At 37.4% G+C, this 17662-nt stretch overlaps 1 non-coding gene across 1 annotated transcript; it reads left to right on the forward strand.

Moving 5' to 3' along the window:
• Nucleotides 1–1647: 1647 nt before the first annotated feature.
• On the forward strand, nucleotides 1648–1755 carry LOC148553447 (small nucleolar RNA R71). The gene has a single exon (XR_015892941.1). It is a non-coding gene; the product is annotated as a small nucleolar RNA R71 (small nucleolar RNA).
• The last annotated feature ends 15907 nt before the right edge of the window (nucleotides 1756–17662 follow it).

Genomic DNA, 17662 nt, shown 5'->3' on the forward strand with positions numbered 1-17662 from the left:
AATGTTGGAACCTCCCAACACCAAAGATAGAGTTTGAATGTGGGGGTTCAACACCAAACTTAGAGTTTGACTGTGGGGGCTCTGTTTGACTCTGTATTGAGAGAAGCTCTTCGTGCTTCCTCTCCATGTTGACAGAGGGATATGCTTGAGCTTTAAACACAAGGGAGTCTCCATTCACTTGAATGATCAATTCTCCTCTATCAACATCAATCACAGCTTTTGCTGTGGCTAGGAAGAGTCTGCCAAGGATGATGGATTCATCCATATACTTCCCATTCTCTAGAACTATGAAATCAGCAGGGATGTAATGGTCTTCAACCTTTACCAAGACTTCCTCTACAAGTCCATAAGCCTGTTTCTTTGAATTGTCTGCCATCTCTAGTGAGATTCTTGCAGCTTGTACCTCAATGATCCCTAGCTTCTCCATTACAGAGAGAGGCATAAGGTTTATGCTTGACCCTAGGTCACACAGAGCCTTCTCAAAGGTCATGGTGCCTATGGTACAAGGGATTGAGAACTTTCCAGGGTCGTGTCTCTTTTGAGGTAATCTCTGCCTAGTCAAGTCATCCAGTTCTTTGATGAGCAATGGAGGTTCATTCTCCCAAGTCTTATTACCAACAACTTGGCATTTAGCTTCATGATTGCTCCAAGGTACTTAGCAAGTTGCTCTTCAGTGACGTCTTCATCCTCTTCAGAGGAAGAATACTCATCAGAGCTTATAAAAGGCAGAAGTAAATTCAATGGAATCTCTATGGTCTCAGAATGAGCCTCAGATTCCCATGGTTCCTCATTAGGGAACTGCATGGAGGTCAGTGGGCGTCCATTGAGGTCTTCCTTAGTGGGAATCACTGCCTCTTCCTTCTCTCCATGTTCGGCCATGTGAGATGTGGTTATGGCCTTGTACTCTCTTTTTGGATTCTCTTCTGTATTGCTTGGGAGAGTGCTAGGAGGGAGTTCAGTAATTTTCTTACTCAGCTGACCCACTTGTGCCTCCAAATTTCTAATGGAGGATCTTGTTTCAGTCATGAAACTTTGAGTGGTTTTAATTAGATCAGAGACAATGGTTGCTAAGTCAGAGGGGTTCTGCTTAGAATTCTCTGTCTGTTGCTGAGAAGATGATGGAAAAGGCTTGCTATTGCTAAACCTGTTTCTTCCACCATTATTGTTGTTGAAACCTTGTTGAGGTCTCTGTTGATCCTTCCATGAGAGATTTGGATGATTTCTCCATGAAGGATTATAGGTGTTTCCATAGGGTTCTCCCATGTAATTCACCTCTTCCATTGCTGGGTTCTCATGACCATAAGCTTCTTCTTCAGAGGAAGCTTCCTTAGTACTGCCTGTTGCTGCTTGCATTCCAGACAGACTCTGAGAAATCATATTGACTTGTTGGGTCAATTATTTATTCTGAGCCAATATGGCATTTAGAGTATCAATCTCAAGAACTCCTTTCTTCTGAGCTATCCCATTATTCACAGAATTCCTTTCAGAAGTGTACATGAATTAGTTATTTGCAACCATTTCAATGAGTTCTTGAGCTTCTGCAGGCATCTTCTTCAGATGAAGAGATCCTCCAGCAGAGCTATCCAATGACATCTTGGATAGTTCAGACAGACCATCATAGAAGATTTCTATGATGCTCCATTCCGAAAGCATGTCAGAAGGGCACCTTCTGATCAATTGCTTGTATCTTTCCCAAGCTTCATAGAGGGACTCACCATCCTTCTGTCTAAAGGTTTGGACTTCCACTCTAAGCTTACTCAATTTTTGAGGTGGAAAAAACTTTGCCAAGAATGTATTGACTAGCTTTTCCCAAGAGTTCAGGCTTTCTTTAGGTTGTGAATCCAACCATGTCCTAGCTCTGTCTCTTACAGCAAAAGGAAAAAGCATAAGTCTGTAGACTTCAGGGTCAACCCCATTGGTCTTGTCAGTGTCAGAGATTTGCAAGAACTCAGCTAAGAACTGATGAGGATCTTCCAATGGAAGTCCATGAAACTTGCAATTCTGTTGCATTAGAGAAACTAATTGAGGCTTAAGCTCAAAGTTGTTTGCTCCAATGGCAGGGATTGAGATGCTTCTCCCATAGAAATCAGGAGTAGGTGAAGTAAAGTCACCAAGCACCTTCCTTGCATTGTTGGCATTGTTGTTGTTTTCGGCTGCCATGGTTTCTTCTTCTTTGAAGAGTTCTGTTTGGCCCTCTAAAGAGAATTATTCTTTAGCTTCTCTTAGCTTTCTCTTCAAGGTCCTTTCAGGTTCAGGATCAGCTTGAACAAGTATGCCTTTATCTTTGTTCCTGCTCATATGAAAGAGAAGAGAACAAGAAAGTATGGAATCCTCTATGTCACAGTATAGAGATTCTTTGAGGTGTCAGAGGAAAAGAAGAATAGAAGGAGGAAGTGGAGAAGAGGGAATTCGAACTTATCAAGAGGGACAGAGTTCGAATTGCACCTTGATGAGGAGTCTTAGTCCCTTAAATAGAAGGATGTGAGAAGAGGGGAAGAAATTTTCGAAATTAAAGTAAGAGATTTTGAAAATTTGGTAATTGGTTTTTGAAAACTAAGATTGAGAAAGAAATCAAGTGATTTTTGAAAAAGATTTTGAAATCAGAATTTAAAAAGATATGATTGAAAATTAATTTTCAAACAGATGTGATTGAAAAGATATAATTGAAAAGATATGATTGAAAATCAATTTAGAAAAAGAAATTTTTTAAAATTAAAGTTGATTACTTGACTAACAAGAAATTAAAAGATATGATTCTAAAATTTAAAGTTTGATCCTTTCTTAATAGGCAAGTAACAACTTGAAAATTTTGAAGTAAATCTTTAATTATAGCAAGTATTTTTGAAAATAGTAAAAATAAATATAAAATGGAAAGAAATTGATTTTGAAAGAGATATGATTGAAAAGATATGATTTGAAAAAGATTTGATTTTGAAAAATTATGAAAACTTGAAAAAAATGTGAATTAAAAACAAAATCTTCCCTCTAGTGTCATCCTGGCGTTAAACGCCCAGAATGGTGCCCATTCTGGCATTTAATTCCCAAATCTCTACCTTTTTGGGCGTTAAACGCCCAGCCAGGTACCCTGGCTGGCGTTTAAACGCCAGTTTTCCTTCTTCACTGGGCGTTTTGAATGCCCAGCTTTTTCTGTTTGATTCCTCTGCTGAATGTTCTGAATCTTCAATTCTCTGTATTATTGACTTGAGAAGACATAGTTTAAAAATATTTTTTGAATTTTTGATGATGAGAAATAATAAAAATGCAACTAAGATCAAGTAAACAATGCATGCAAGACACCAAACTTAAATGTTTGTATACTAAGGACTATAACAATGTAAAAATTCATATGAAAAACAACAAAACACACTAAACAAGAGAATTTAAAGATCAGAGCAATGAAATCATGAAGAACAACTTGAAGATCAATGAAGAACAATATGCATGTATTCGAAAAATGCAAGAATTAGAAAGTCATGCAATTGACACCAAACTTAAAAATTAATACTAGACTCAAACAAGAAACAAAAAATATTTTTGGTTTTTTTATGGTTTTATAAATTTTTTTGTGATTTTTGAAAATTATATAGAAAAGAAAATAAAGAGAATCAAAACTTTTAATAAGAATTCCAGGAATCATGCAATGTTAGTCTAAAGCTTCAGTCTAAAAAGTTTAGACATGTTTGGCCAAGCTTCAGCAGGACATTACATTCAGCAGTTAAATTGATGAGAATCAATCAGCTTTTGTGATGCTAAGAACATCACCTTGAAACTCTAGAATTCATTCTTAAAAATTCTGAAAAAATTACCTAATCTAAGCAACAAGATGAACCGTCAGTTGTCCAAACTAGAACAATCCCTGGCAACGATGCCAAAAACTTGGTGGGCGAAATTGTGATCATCAACAATGGCAACAAAGGACTTGGAGCTCTTAAACGTGAATCACACTTTGTCACAATTCCGCACAACTAACCAGCAAGTGCACTGGGTCGTCCAAGTAATAAACCTTACGTGAGTAAGGGTCGATCCCACGGAGATTGTCGGCTTGAAGCAAGCTATGGTCATTTTGTAAATCTCAGTCAGGCAGATTCAAATGGTGATAGAGGATTGATAATTAAAAGATAAATAAAATATAAAATAAAGATAGAGATACTTATGTAAATCATTGGTGGATTTTAGATAAGGGTATGAAGATGCTTTGTTACCCTTGAACCTCTGCTTTCCTATTGCCTTCTTCCAATCATTCATACTCCTTTCCATGGCAAGCTTTATGTTAGGCATCACCGTTGTCAATGGCTACATCCCGTCCTCTCAGTGAAAATGGTCCTGATGCTCTGTCACAACATCGGCTAATCAGCTGTCGGTTCTCGATCATGTCGGAATAGGATCCATTGATCTTTTTGCGTCTGTCACACGCCCCACAATCGCGAGTTTGAAGCTCGTCACAGTCATCCCTTCCCAGATCCTACTCGGAATACCACAAACAAGGTTTAGACTTTCCAGATCTCAGGAATGGCTGTCACTAATTCTAGCCTATACCACGAAGGTTCCAATCTTAGATTAGAAACCCAAGAGATACACACTCAATCGAAGGTACAACGGAGGTGGTTGTCAGGCACACATTCATAGGTGAGAATGATGATGAGTGTTACGGATCATCACATACATAAAGTTGAAGAACAAGTGATATCTTAGAGAAGAAGTAGGCGTGAATTGAATAGAAAAACAGTAGTAATTGCATTAATTCATGAGGAACAGCAGAGCTCCACACCTTAATCTATGGTGTGTAGAAACTCCACCGTTGAGAATACATAAGAACAAGGTCCAGGCATGGCCGTGAGGCCAGCCTCCCAAAACGTGATCAAGTGTATCAAAAGTATTTTTAAGTGTGTGAAATACAATAGCAAAAGGTCCTATTTATAGAGAACTAGTAGCCTAGGGTTACAGAAATCAGTAATTAATGCATAAATCCTTCCGGGCCCACTTGGTGTGTGCATGGGCTGAGCATTGAAGCATTTTCGTGTGTAGAGACTTTTCTTGGAGTTAAACGCCAGCTTTTGTGCCAGTTTGGGCGTTTAACTCCAGCTTTTGTGCCAGTTTTGGAGTTAAACACCAGAATTCTTGAGCTGACTTGGAACACCTATTTGGGCCATCAAATCTCGGGAAAAGTATGGACTATTATATATTTATTGAAAGCCCAGGATGTCTACTTTCCAACGCAATTGAGAGCGCGTCAATTGGGTTTCTGTAGCTTAAGAAAATCCACTTTTACTGAAGGGAGGTCAGAATCCAACAGCATCTGCAGTCCTTTTTCAGCCTCTGAATCAGATTTTTGCTCAAGTCCCTCAATTTCAGCCAGAAAATACCTGAAATCACAGAAAAATATACAAACTCATAGTAAAGTCCAGAATTGTGATTTTTAAATAAAAACTAATAAAAATATAATAAAAACTAATTAAAATATACTAAAAACATACTAAAAACAATGCCAAAAAGCGTATAAATTATCCGCTCATCAGACAATGAGCAGATGCTCATTGTTATAGTTCCTCTCAGCTAGGATGGAGAACATCTATTCGCAATAATTAGCAAACTGTGTGGAGTCTCGGGCAGGAAAAGCTTTCTCTGATTCATCAACCTTGATGATCCTCTTCACCCGCTTTGTAGGTGGCTTTACACTGGTAGATGGAAGTGCTTTTGCCAGTGTTCTCTTGGTTCCTCTCCTTGCTGGTGTCTTGTCAGTGGCTGATAAATCACTATTTTATGATTTATCTTGTGCTCAATTGAGTGGTTTTTATCAACTCTTTACCCACTTATTCATACTAATCGCATGTTTTACGTTTTCCTTCCTGATTTTGTGCTATGATTGAAAACATGTTTCTTTGGCCTTTAAATTGCTAATTATTAATCCTCTCCTATTACCATTCAATGCATTGATATGTGTGTTAAGTATTTTCAGAGATTACAGGGCAGGAATGGCTTGGAGGATGGAAAGGAACCATGCAAAAGTGGAAGGAATACAAGAAGTTGAAGGAACTGCAAAGCTGTTAGCCTGACCCTCTCGCACTAAAACGATCATAACTTGAGCTACAAAGGTCCAAACGATACGGTTCTAGTTGCGTTGAAAAGCTAACATCCGGGGCTTCAATTTGATATATAATATGCCATAGTTGCCCTGACGCTAGGCAACACAAACGCGCACTCCACGCGGACGCATCACTGTGACGAAAATCGGCGTGACAGATTTCTTCTCCAGCGATTTCTGGGCTGTTTTTGACCCAGTTTTTGGCCCAAAAAACACAGATTAGAGGCTATAAAGTGGGGAAATCTATTCATTCATAATCATGCTTTTATAACACACAATTTTAGGATTAGATGTAGTTTTTAGAGAGAGAGGCTCTCTCCTCTCTCTTAGGTTTTAGGATTAGGATTCCTCTTAAGGGAATCAGGATTTCAACTTTATTATTTCAACTTACAATTTCTTCTGAGTTCCAGGTTCAATGTTCTTTTTATTTATTTTTCTAATTTAATTTATGAATTTTTCCATGTTAGATTTGAATATTCTATTTAATATAATTTGAGGTATTTCAGTTTATGATTCCTATTTAGCTTTTTATATTCTTGGCTTTAATTGATTAACTGGAGGCTCTTGAGTTATCAAACTTATCATGATTGATTGTTATGTCTGCTAATTTAATTGAATTCTACTAACTCTAGTCTTTCCTTAGGAGTTGGCTAGGACTTGGGAATCTAACTAATTAGTCCACTTGACTTTCCCTTGCTTTCGTAAGAATAACTAGGATAGGACTTCAGAATTTTCATACCTTGCCAAGAATTTTATTAGATATTAATTTATTAATTCCTGCAATTTATTTTCCTTGTTCAAACCTTTCAAAACCCAAAAACACTGTTTTCCATAACTAATAATAAGAACATCTCCCTGCAATTCCTTTAGAAGACGACCCGAGGTTTGAATACTTCAGTTTATAAATTTTATTGGGTTTGTTACTTGTGACAACCAAAATATTTGTAAGAAAGGATGATTGCTTGGTTTAGAATCTATACTTGCAACGGGAATTTATTCTGAATTCTAAACCGTCAAGCATTCGTACTTCAATGGCCTTCTCCTTTCCTTTCTTGGTACCCATGCCTAAGGAAGAAAGAAAAAGGAAGAATGTGAAGTGTAGATAACTAAAGAACCGGCAGAGAGAAAATTCCAAGAGATAATTAATGCCAAAGGAAAGATGTTAGCTTTAATACATGGAAGCTACAACATATAGGTAAGACATCAATGAAGATCAAGAGGGTAATTCATAATAATTAGATGCAGGAGTGTTTATGGCATGCAGAAACAGGCATGAGAAGCATAGCTCAAGCATCAAGTAGTAAATGTGCCAAATTAAAGAGCATGTGTAATGATGACAATTGTGAATAATAATCCCAAATACATGTGGAGTACAAATATTGTGAAAAAGAGGCATTCAAGATGCCATAGGCCTTTTCACAAACACTTGGTGAGCAAGTTAAAGTAGGAATGAAAATAATATTATCCAAATGTATATGAGAGCCAAATTAAACTATCAATTATCAAATCACTCCTCATAATATCCACAAGCTTTAGTATAGTAAGGTAATACCCAAATAAAATTCCAATACCAACATAAGAACTCAAGAAAAAGAAAAGAAAAAGAAAAGAAAAAGAAACCATGGATAATGAAATTAAAAGAAAAATAAAGAAGAAAGAAGCATAAATTAATGTAATAATGAAAGGGTAAAAAGGGGAAGAAGAAAAGAAACCTGATGAAGAGGATGAAGAAGGAAAGGAGAAAGTAATAGATATGAAGGAGTGATTTGAAATCAGGCGCTGAGGTGGTTTAATTGTGCGTCACATGCGACGCGTACGCGTGGATTGCGCTAAGTTCAGGTGACGCGTACGCGTGATATTGGTTGTGCGAATGGCGCGAAGGCATCAACGCGCACGCACAACTCTCTGTTTGTTGTGCGCATGAGGCCAGTATCACATACGACGCGTGCGCATCAGGGACACGCACGCGTGGATGGCCAGTTTGGGAAAACGATGCGCACGCATCAGGGACGCGTACGCGTGATGGGGCTTGTGCTCCCAGCACAGTTCCAGCCCCACACCATCATAACTCTCTGGCCATACACCATTTACGCTGATTTTTCATTAGCATGCGTGCGTGTCAGGGACGCGTATGCGTGATGGACTGAAATTGCAAGCAACGCGTACGCGTGAGGGACGCGTACGCGTGGACTTGCTTGTGCGCAAGGCACGTGTCTAGCACCACTCCTATCCAACTCTCTGTCCACTTCTTCTTATTCTCGCAAGCACATATGACGCGTACGCGTCCGCGACGCTCGCGCGTCGTGTGCATTTTTTTTATATATATGCAGAATGCAGATGAATATGTAGAAATTATGAAGGACTACTGTGAAAAACAAAAGAAAATAAAACTAGGAATGAAAAAGAACGATCATACCAAGGTGGGTTGTCTCCCACCTAGCACTTTGCTTTTACGTCCTTAAGTTGGATGGTCCACAAGCTCAATCTTCCGCTGCTGGTGGATCCTCCAAGAGGAAGATCTCGAGCTCCTTATTGTTCTTCATCTCCTCACCATGATACGGCTTTAAGCGATGTCCATTGACCTTGATGCATTTGGAACTTGAAGGATGGCTCAAGTGAAAGACTCCATATGTCTCTGCCTTCTCTACACTATAGGGGCCTTCCCACTTGGATCTCAGCTTGTCTGGCATGAGCCTCAGCCTTGAGTTGTAAAGAAGGACTAGCTCCCCAGGTCTGAACTCTCTTCTCTTGATATGCTTGTCATGCACAACCTTCACCTTTTCTTTTTATAGCCTGGAGTTTTCATATGCTTCGAGGCGAAGGGTCTCCAGTTCTGCTAGTTGAAGCTTTCTTTCAGCACCAGCCTTACCAAATCCCATGATGCATTCCTGCACAGCCCAGAAAGCCTTGTGTTCCACCTCCACTAGAAGGTGGCAAGCCTTTCCATATACTAGGCGGAAGGGACTCGTCCCTATTGGCGTCTTGTATGCTGTCTGATAGGCCCAAAGTGTGTCTACAAGCCTGGTGCTCCAGTCCTTCCTATGAGGCTTGACTGTCTTCTCCAGTATGCGCTTTATCTCTCTGTTAGACACCTCGGCTTGTCCATTCGTCTGAGGATGGTAGGCTGTTGATACCTTGTGCAAAATGCCATGTCTCTTCAATAGACCAGCTAATCTTCTGTTACAAAAGTGAGTGCCTTGATCACTCACGATTGCTCGTGGTGATCCAAAGCGACAGATAATATGGTTTCTAACAAAAGAGAAAACAGTGTTAGTATCATCAGTACGGACAGGAATTGCTTCCACCCATTTAGAAACATAATCTACAGCTAACAGTACATATAAAAAACCACTAGAGTTTGGGAATGGACCCATGAAGTCAATACCCCAAACATAAAAAATTTCACAGAAGAGCATAAGCTGTTGGGGCATCTCATCCCTCTTGGATATATTACTAAACCTTTGGCATGGGGACAAGATTTTCAGAAGGCAGCAGCATCTTTAAAAAGAGTGGGCCACCAGAATCCACAGTCTAAAATTTTTCTAGCTGTTCTTTAAAGACCAAAATGTCCACCACTCTGAGAGGAGTGGCAGGCCTCTAAAATGGATTGGAATTCTGATTGAGACACACACCTTCTAATTATCTGGTCAGCACCATACCTCCATAAATATGGGTCATCCCATATATAGTATTTGGATTCGCTTTTCAGCTTGTCCCTTTGATGCTTAGTAAAATTGGGAGGGAAGGTATGACTAACTAGATAATTAGCTATAGGCGCATACAAGGAACTACTTCAGATATTGCCTGCAAGTTATCTAATGGAAAAGCATCATTGATAGGAGTGGAGTCATCCTTAATGTGCTCAAGGCGACTCAAGTGGTCTGCCACTAAATTCTGGGAACCACTCCTATCTTTGATTTCTAAATCAAATTCTCGCAACAACAATATCCAACGTATCAACCTTTGTTTGGACTCTTTTTTAGCTAATAAATATTTTAGAGCTGCATGGTCTGAGTAGACTACCACTTTAGTACCAAGTAAGTAAGCTCAGAATTTATCCAGAGCAAAAACAATAGCCAGAAGCTCTTTTTCAGTGGTAGTATAATTAGACTGAGCAGCGTCTAATGTCTTAGAAGCATAAGCAATTACGAAAGGATCCTTACCTTCGCGCTTAGCTAGCGCCGCTCCTACTGCATGGTTGGAGGCGTCACATATAATCTCAAATGGCTAGCTCCAGTCTGGTCCTCTCACAATTGGAACTTGAGTCAAGGCGATTTTCAGCTTATCAAACGCTTCCATGAAATCCTCACTCAGCTCGAACTCAATATCCTTCTGCAGCAGTCTGGATAAAGGCAATGCTACCTTACTGAAGTCCTTGATAAATCTCCGGTAGAAATCTGCATGGCCAAAGAACGAACAGACTTCCCTCACGGAGGAGGGGTAAGGCAAACTAGAAATTATATCTACCTTTGCTGGATCTACAAAAATACCAGTATTAGAAACAACATGTCCTAGGACAATACCCTGTTTTACCATAAAGTGACATTTTTCAAAATTTAATACAAGGTTTGAACTAACACACCTGTCTAATACTCTAGCTAAACTATCCAATCAAAGGTTAAATGAATCACCATATACGCTAAAATCATCAATGAAAACTTCCATACAGCTCTCAATAAGATCGGAGAAAATACTCATCATGCATCTTTCGAAAGTAGCCGGTGCATTACATAAGCCAAAGGGCATCCTCTTGTATGCATACGTTCAAAAGGGACATGTAAAAGTAGTATTCTCTTGATCTTTAGGAGCTATATGAATTTGAAAATAACCTGTATAACCATCTAAAAAGAAGTATTGTGATTTACCTGATAGTCGATCAAGCATCTGATCAATAAATGGCAAAGGGTAATGATCCTTGCGAGTAGCTTGGTTGAGGCGCTTGTAATCAATGCAAACTCTCCATGAATTCTGCACTCTAATTGCTATGAGCTCTCCATGCTCATTCTTCACTGTTATGACTCCAGACTTCTTGGGCACCACTTGTACTGGGCTGACCCATTCGCTATCTGAGATGGGATAGATAATATCAGCTTCTAGCAGTCTGGTCACTTCCTTCTTGACAACCTCCAAGATGGTGGGTGATGAGGCACAGAAGTTGGTGAATTAAAAATTATTAAAATAGTTACGTTGCAAGTATAGTTCTTAACTCAGCGAAAATCTGCCTATCAATTTAGAAATATGTCACAGAGAGTTTAAATTAAAAATTACTGGGAGTTGGAGTCCCAGGTCGTCTCCCAACGAGTTGTAGAAAAGTATGCTATTTTATTAATCACATGTTCCAAGAAGTTGAGTTAAGTAGATGGAAAATTAAATTGAGAAAATTTAAATAATATGAATAAAGGCCTTGACTGGGAGTTGATTAGTTGGATTTTCTATCATTGATGGGATGATTTCAAGATTAATTTATAAATTAATGGTTGTTCTATTTAGTTATCCCTTACTAGGTAAAGGAAAGTCAAACGAGTTGGAATGCTAGATCTGTTCACGAGTTGCAACCCACTTAGTTCAAAGGGATTGGTGTTAGTGATTAGATAACAATCCAACAGTTAACCCAATTACAATTTTTCTTTCAATCCTTCCAACTCAAGAGTTCCTTTCAATCAACTCCCCATCAAGTGAGGGAACTACTCACTCATTGTAAATAATAAATCCATAACACATGAAAGGGAATTAAAAGAAGACATGATTATTGGAATGGAAAATAAATTAAAATGGAAGAAATAATCTTTGTATTAAATAATCATGAATGTATTCAAATGACAAAATTGAACAAAGCAAAGAACATGGAAGAATAAAACCAAGTTAAGAGAACGAACTAGAATGACGAAGTCTTGATGAGGAAATAACTCTTCTCAATGTTCCAATGCTAAGACCAATTAAAAATTAAAATTCTCAAAACCTAGAGAGAAAAATCTAAAGGAGTAAAACTAGATCTAAAACTCCAAACTGCGTAGAATGAATGTTGTCTTTTGTTTCTGCATATTCTCTGCCTCTAGTCTGCTGTTCCGGACCGAAAACTGGGTCGAAATAAGGTCAAAAATCGCCCCCAGCGAATTCTGCAGATTATGCAGATCGCACATGTCACGCGATCGCGTCATCCATGCGGACGCGTCATTCGCGCTTTTCCTTGCCACGCGTTCGCGTTGTCCACGCTACCGCATCGCTTTGAGCTTTTCCAATCTGTGTGGCCGCGTGAGCCATGCGGCCGCATCACTATGATTTTCTCTCCTTCGTGCGGTCGCGTGAGCCATGCGACCGCGTCACTTCTCGCTGGTTATCTCCTCAAATTCTTGTGTTCCTTCCATTTTTCTAGCTTCCTTTCCAATCTCTAACTCATTCATGCCCTATAAAGTCTGAAACACTCAACACACAGATCACGGCATCGAATGGAATAAAGGAGAATAAAAAATACATAATTAAAGTGTCTAGGAAGCAGTTTTCAAACATGTTATAAATTCAGGAAGGAATTATAATTTCATGCTAATTTAATGAATAAGTGGGTAAGGATCATGATAAAACCACACAATTAAACACAATATAAACCATAAAATAGTGGTTTATCAACCTCCCCACACTTAAACATTAACATGTCCTTATGCTTAATTGAAGGAGATAAGGAAATAAGTATGAACATGTAGAAACTCATGAAATGCAATGCAAGCCTATATAGATATAAATAAATGCAACTATATGATTCTTGCCCACTTGATCAAAAGTAAATAAGCTCTTCAAAATAATTACAAATCAAATTCTACTAATTCTATCATTATACAATAAAACAGATAAAAGTGCAAGAAGATAGCTCATGAAAGCAGGGAACATGAAAATTCAAGCATTGAACCCTCACTGATAATGTATGTACGCTCTAATCTCTAGTGTATAGGGTAATCACTCTATCCTTCTCTAATCATGCTTTCTAACTTTTTGTTCTTCTCCTAACCAATCAACAACAGTTAATATACCAATGCAAACATCATGAGGTCTTTTCAAGGTTGTAATGGGGCTAAGGTACAGGTATGGGTATACATTTGGTCAAGTGAGCTAATAAATTGAATCTTTGATTAACCCAAGCTTCAACCCAACCTATATATTTTTAATGTAATCTTAAAGTTCATACCTAGCTACCCAGAATTCCCTTTTTCTATCCATACTCATGTATCAACTTTATATTTGATTCTATCATATGTGCATTGATCTTTGAATTCTGAATTTAACATTGGGGTAATTTTGTCCCCTTATTTATTTATATAAATTTTTTTTTGACATTAAAATAAATATAGCTTATTAATGCACATAGATTTTTAATTCTTATAGTTTCACATGAGTAGGTATCCAAATTCCCATTAAATTCTCATGACACATTCCCTTAACAACTTTTGTTCCCACAATTTCCCATACTTAACTAGCACACACAATTCTATCTTAAGCTAACCAAAGATTCAATTTCGGATATACAACTGTTTTTCAGCTTAAGGTTAGTAACGTGGTAAAATATAGGACAAATGGGATTTAAAGGCTCAAAGTGGTTAACAAAGGTAATTGAAAAGGGGAGGCTTAATTTGGATAAGTGAGTGATGAGCGGATAATTTATACGCTTTTTGGCATTGTTTTTAGTATGTTTTTAGTCAAATTTAGTTACTTTTAGGGATGTTTTCATTAGTTTTTATGTTAAATTCACATTTCTGGACTTTACTATGAGTTTGTGTGTTTTTCTGTGATTTCAGGTATTTTCTGGCTGAAATTGAGGGACTTGAGCAAAAATCAGATTCAGAGGTAGAAGAAGGACTGCTGATGCTGTTGGATTCTGACCTCCCTGCACTCAAAGTGGATTTTCTGGAGCTACAGAACTCAAACTGGCGCGCTTTCAATTGCGTTGGAAAGTAGACATCCAGGGCTTTCCAGAAATATATAATAGTCTATACTTTGGCCGAGTTTAGATGACGTAAAAGGGCGTTGAACGCCAGTTCTATGCTGCTGTCTGGAGTTAAACGCCAGAAACACGTCACAAGCCAGAGTTGAACGCCAGAAATACGTTACAAACTGGCGTTCAACTCCAAGATTGACCTCTACACGTGTAACATTCAAGCTCAGCCCAAGCACACACCAAGTGGGCCCCGGAAGTGGATTTATGCATCAATTACTTACTTCTGTAAACCCTAGTAACTAGTTTATTATAAATAGGACTTTGATCAGTTTTATGCTATCTTAGACTTTCATAGGGGCTGGCCATTCGGCCATGCCTGGACCATTATCACTTATGTATTTTCATACGGTAGAGTTTCTGTACTCCATAGATTAAGGTGTGGAGCTCTGCTGTTCCTCAAAGATTAATGCAAAGTACTACTGTTTTTCTATTCAATTCAACTTATTCCGCTTCTAAGATATTCATTCGCACTTCAACCTGAATGTGATGAACGTGACAATCATCATCATTCCCCTACGAACACGTGCCTGACAACCACTTCCGTTCCACCTTGGATTGAATGAGTATCTCTTGGATCTCTTAATCAGAATCTTCGTGGTATAAGCTAGATTGATGGCGGCATTCATGAGAGTCCGGAAAGTCTAAACCTTGTTTGTGGTATTCCGAGTAGGACTCTGGGATTGAATGACTGTGACGAACTTCAAACTCGCGAGTTCTGGGCGTAATGACAGACGCAAAAGGAGGGTGAATCCTATTCCAGTATGATCGAGAACCTCAGATGATTAGGCATTTGGACCATTTTCACAAGAGGATGGGATGCAGCCATTGACAAGGGTGATACCTCCAGACGATTAGCCATGCAGTGACAGCGCATCGGACCATTTTCCAGAGAGGATAAAAAGTAGCCATTGACAACGGTGATGTCCTTACATAAAGCCAGCCATGGAAAGGAGTAAGACTGATTGGATGAAGACAGCAGGAAAGCAGAGGTTCAGAGGAACGAATGCATCTCTATACGCTTATCTGAAATTCTAACCAATGAATTACATAAGTATTTCTATCCTTATTTTCTATTTATTATTAATATTCAAAAACTCCATAACTATTTGATATCCGCCTGACTGAGATTTACAAGGTGACCATAGCTTGCTTCATACCAACAATCTCCGTGGGATCGACCCTTACTCACGTAAGGTTTATTACTTGGACGACCCAGTGCACTTGCTGGTTAGTTGTATGGAAGTTGTGAATGAAAAATGATTTATTAAGACGTGCGTACAGAGTTTCTGGCGCCGTTGCCTGAGATCATAATTTTGTGCACATAGTTTTTGGCGCCGTTGCCGGGGATTGTTCGAGTTTGAACAACTGACGGTTCATCTTGTTGCTCAGATTAGGTAATTTTCTTTTTGTTTTATTTTCAAAAATTTTTCAAAAACCTTTCAAAAATTTCCCATCTATTTTCGAAAAAAAAATAAATCTTTTCAAAAATATATTTTTCTTCAGAATTTTTAAGAATGAATTCTAAAGTTTCATGAAGCATGTTGAAGCCTGGCTGGCTGTAAAGCCATGTCTAATTCTTTTACATAAGGACTTCTAACCATCAGCATAGAGGCAAGTTAATTAGAATGTCAGCCGTGGCATGTCTGAGTTACATACTAAAGCTTCGCTGGCTATTAAGCCATGCCTAACCCTCGGATTGGAGCTTTAGACTAAGAATACAAGATTCCTGGAATTCATATTAAAAAAATTTTGAAATCCTTATTTTCTTTTTCCTTTATGTTTTTTCGAAAAAAATATACAAAAATCCAAAAAAATAAAAAAATCATAAAAATCAAAAATATTTCATGTTTCTTGTTTGAGTCTTGAGTCAAGTTGAAAGTTTGGTGTCAATTGCATATTCATCTTGCATTTTTCGAAAAATTCATGCATTCATAGTGTTCTTCATGATCTTCAAGTTGTTCTTGGTAAGTCTTCTTGTTTGATCTTGATGTTTTCATGTTTTGTGTCTTTTCTTGTTTTTCATATGCATTCTTGCATTCATAGTGTCTATACATGAAAAATTTTTAAGTTTGGTGTCTTGCATGTTTTCTTTGCATTAAAACTTTTTCAAAAATAAGTTCTTCATGTTCATCTTGACATTCATAGGATTCTTGCATGCATTCATTGTTTTGATCTAAAAATTTTCATGCATTGCATCATTTTCATGTTTTTCTCTCTCATCATAAAAATTCAAAAAAAAAAAAATATCTTCCCCTTTTTCTCTCTTAAAATTTCGAAGATTAGATTTGACTTTTTCAAAAATTTTTAAAATCTAGTTGTTTTTATGAGTCAAATCAAATTTTCAATTTAAAAATCTTATCTTTTTCAAAATCTTTTTCAAAAATCAAATCTTTTTCATTTTTCTTATCTATTTTCGAAAATTTCAAAAAAATATTTTTCAAAAATCTTTTTCTTAATTTTACATCATATTTTTGAAAATAACATCATCAATTAATGTTTTGATTCAAAAATTTCAAGTTTGTTACTTGCTTGTTAAGAAAGATTCAAACTTTAGGTTCTAGAATCATATCTTGTGATTTCTTATGAATCAAGTCATTAATTGTGATTTTAAAAATCAAATCTTTTTCAAAACTAATTTCAATCATATCTTTTTCAAAAATATCTCTTTATCTTATCTTTTTCAAAATTTGATTTTAAAATATCCTTTCTAACTTCTTATCTTCTTATCTTTTCAAAATTGATTTTCAAATTTGTTTCAACTAACTAACTAACTTTTTGTTTGTTTCTTATCTTTTTCAAAACTACCTAACTAACTCTCTCTCTCTAATTTTCGAAAATATCTTCGTTCCCTCTTTTTCAAAATTTCTTTTTAATTAACTAATTATTTTAATTTTTGATTTTAATTCTCGAAAATTACTAACCTTTTTCAAAAACTATTTTCGAAAATCACTAACTCTTTTTCAAAAATAATTTTCGCAAATTCTCCTTCTCTCTCATCTCCTTCTATATATTTACTCATCACAACATCCCTATTATTATTTTTCTGTTCCCTTCTCCTTCATATGAGCAGGAGCAAGGACAAGAATATTCTTCTTGAAGCAGATCCAGAACCTGAAAGGACTCTGAAGAGGAAACTAAGAGAAGCTAAATTACAACAATCCAGCAAGCACCTTTCAAAAACTTTCGAACAGGAAGAGGAGATGGCAGCCGAAAATAATAATAATGCAAGGAGGATGCTTGGTGACTTTACTGCACCTAATTCCAATTTACATGGAAGAAGCATCTCCATTCCTGCCATTGGAGCAAACAATTTTGAGCTGAAACCTCAATTAGTTTCTCTGATGCAGCAGAACTGCAAGTTTCATGGACTTCCATCTGAAGATCCTTTTCAGTTCTTAACTGAATTCTTGTAGATCTGTGATACTGTTAAGACTAATGGAGTAGATCCTGAAGTCTACAGGCTCATGCTTTTCCCTTTTGCTGTGAGAGACAGAGCTAGAATATGGTTGGACTCTCAACCCAAAGATAGCCTGAACTCTTGGGATAAGCTGGTCAAGGCTTTCTTAGCCAAGTTCTTTCCTCCTCAAAAGCTGAGT

Source organism: Arachis ipaensis, chromosome B7, assembly GCF_059453495.1.
Source record: "Arachis ipaensis isolate K30076 ecotype BB chromosome B7, ASM5945349v1, whole genome shotgun sequence".
NCBI lineage: Eukaryota > Viridiplantae > Streptophyta > Magnoliopsida > Fabales > Fabaceae > Arachis > Arachis ipaensis.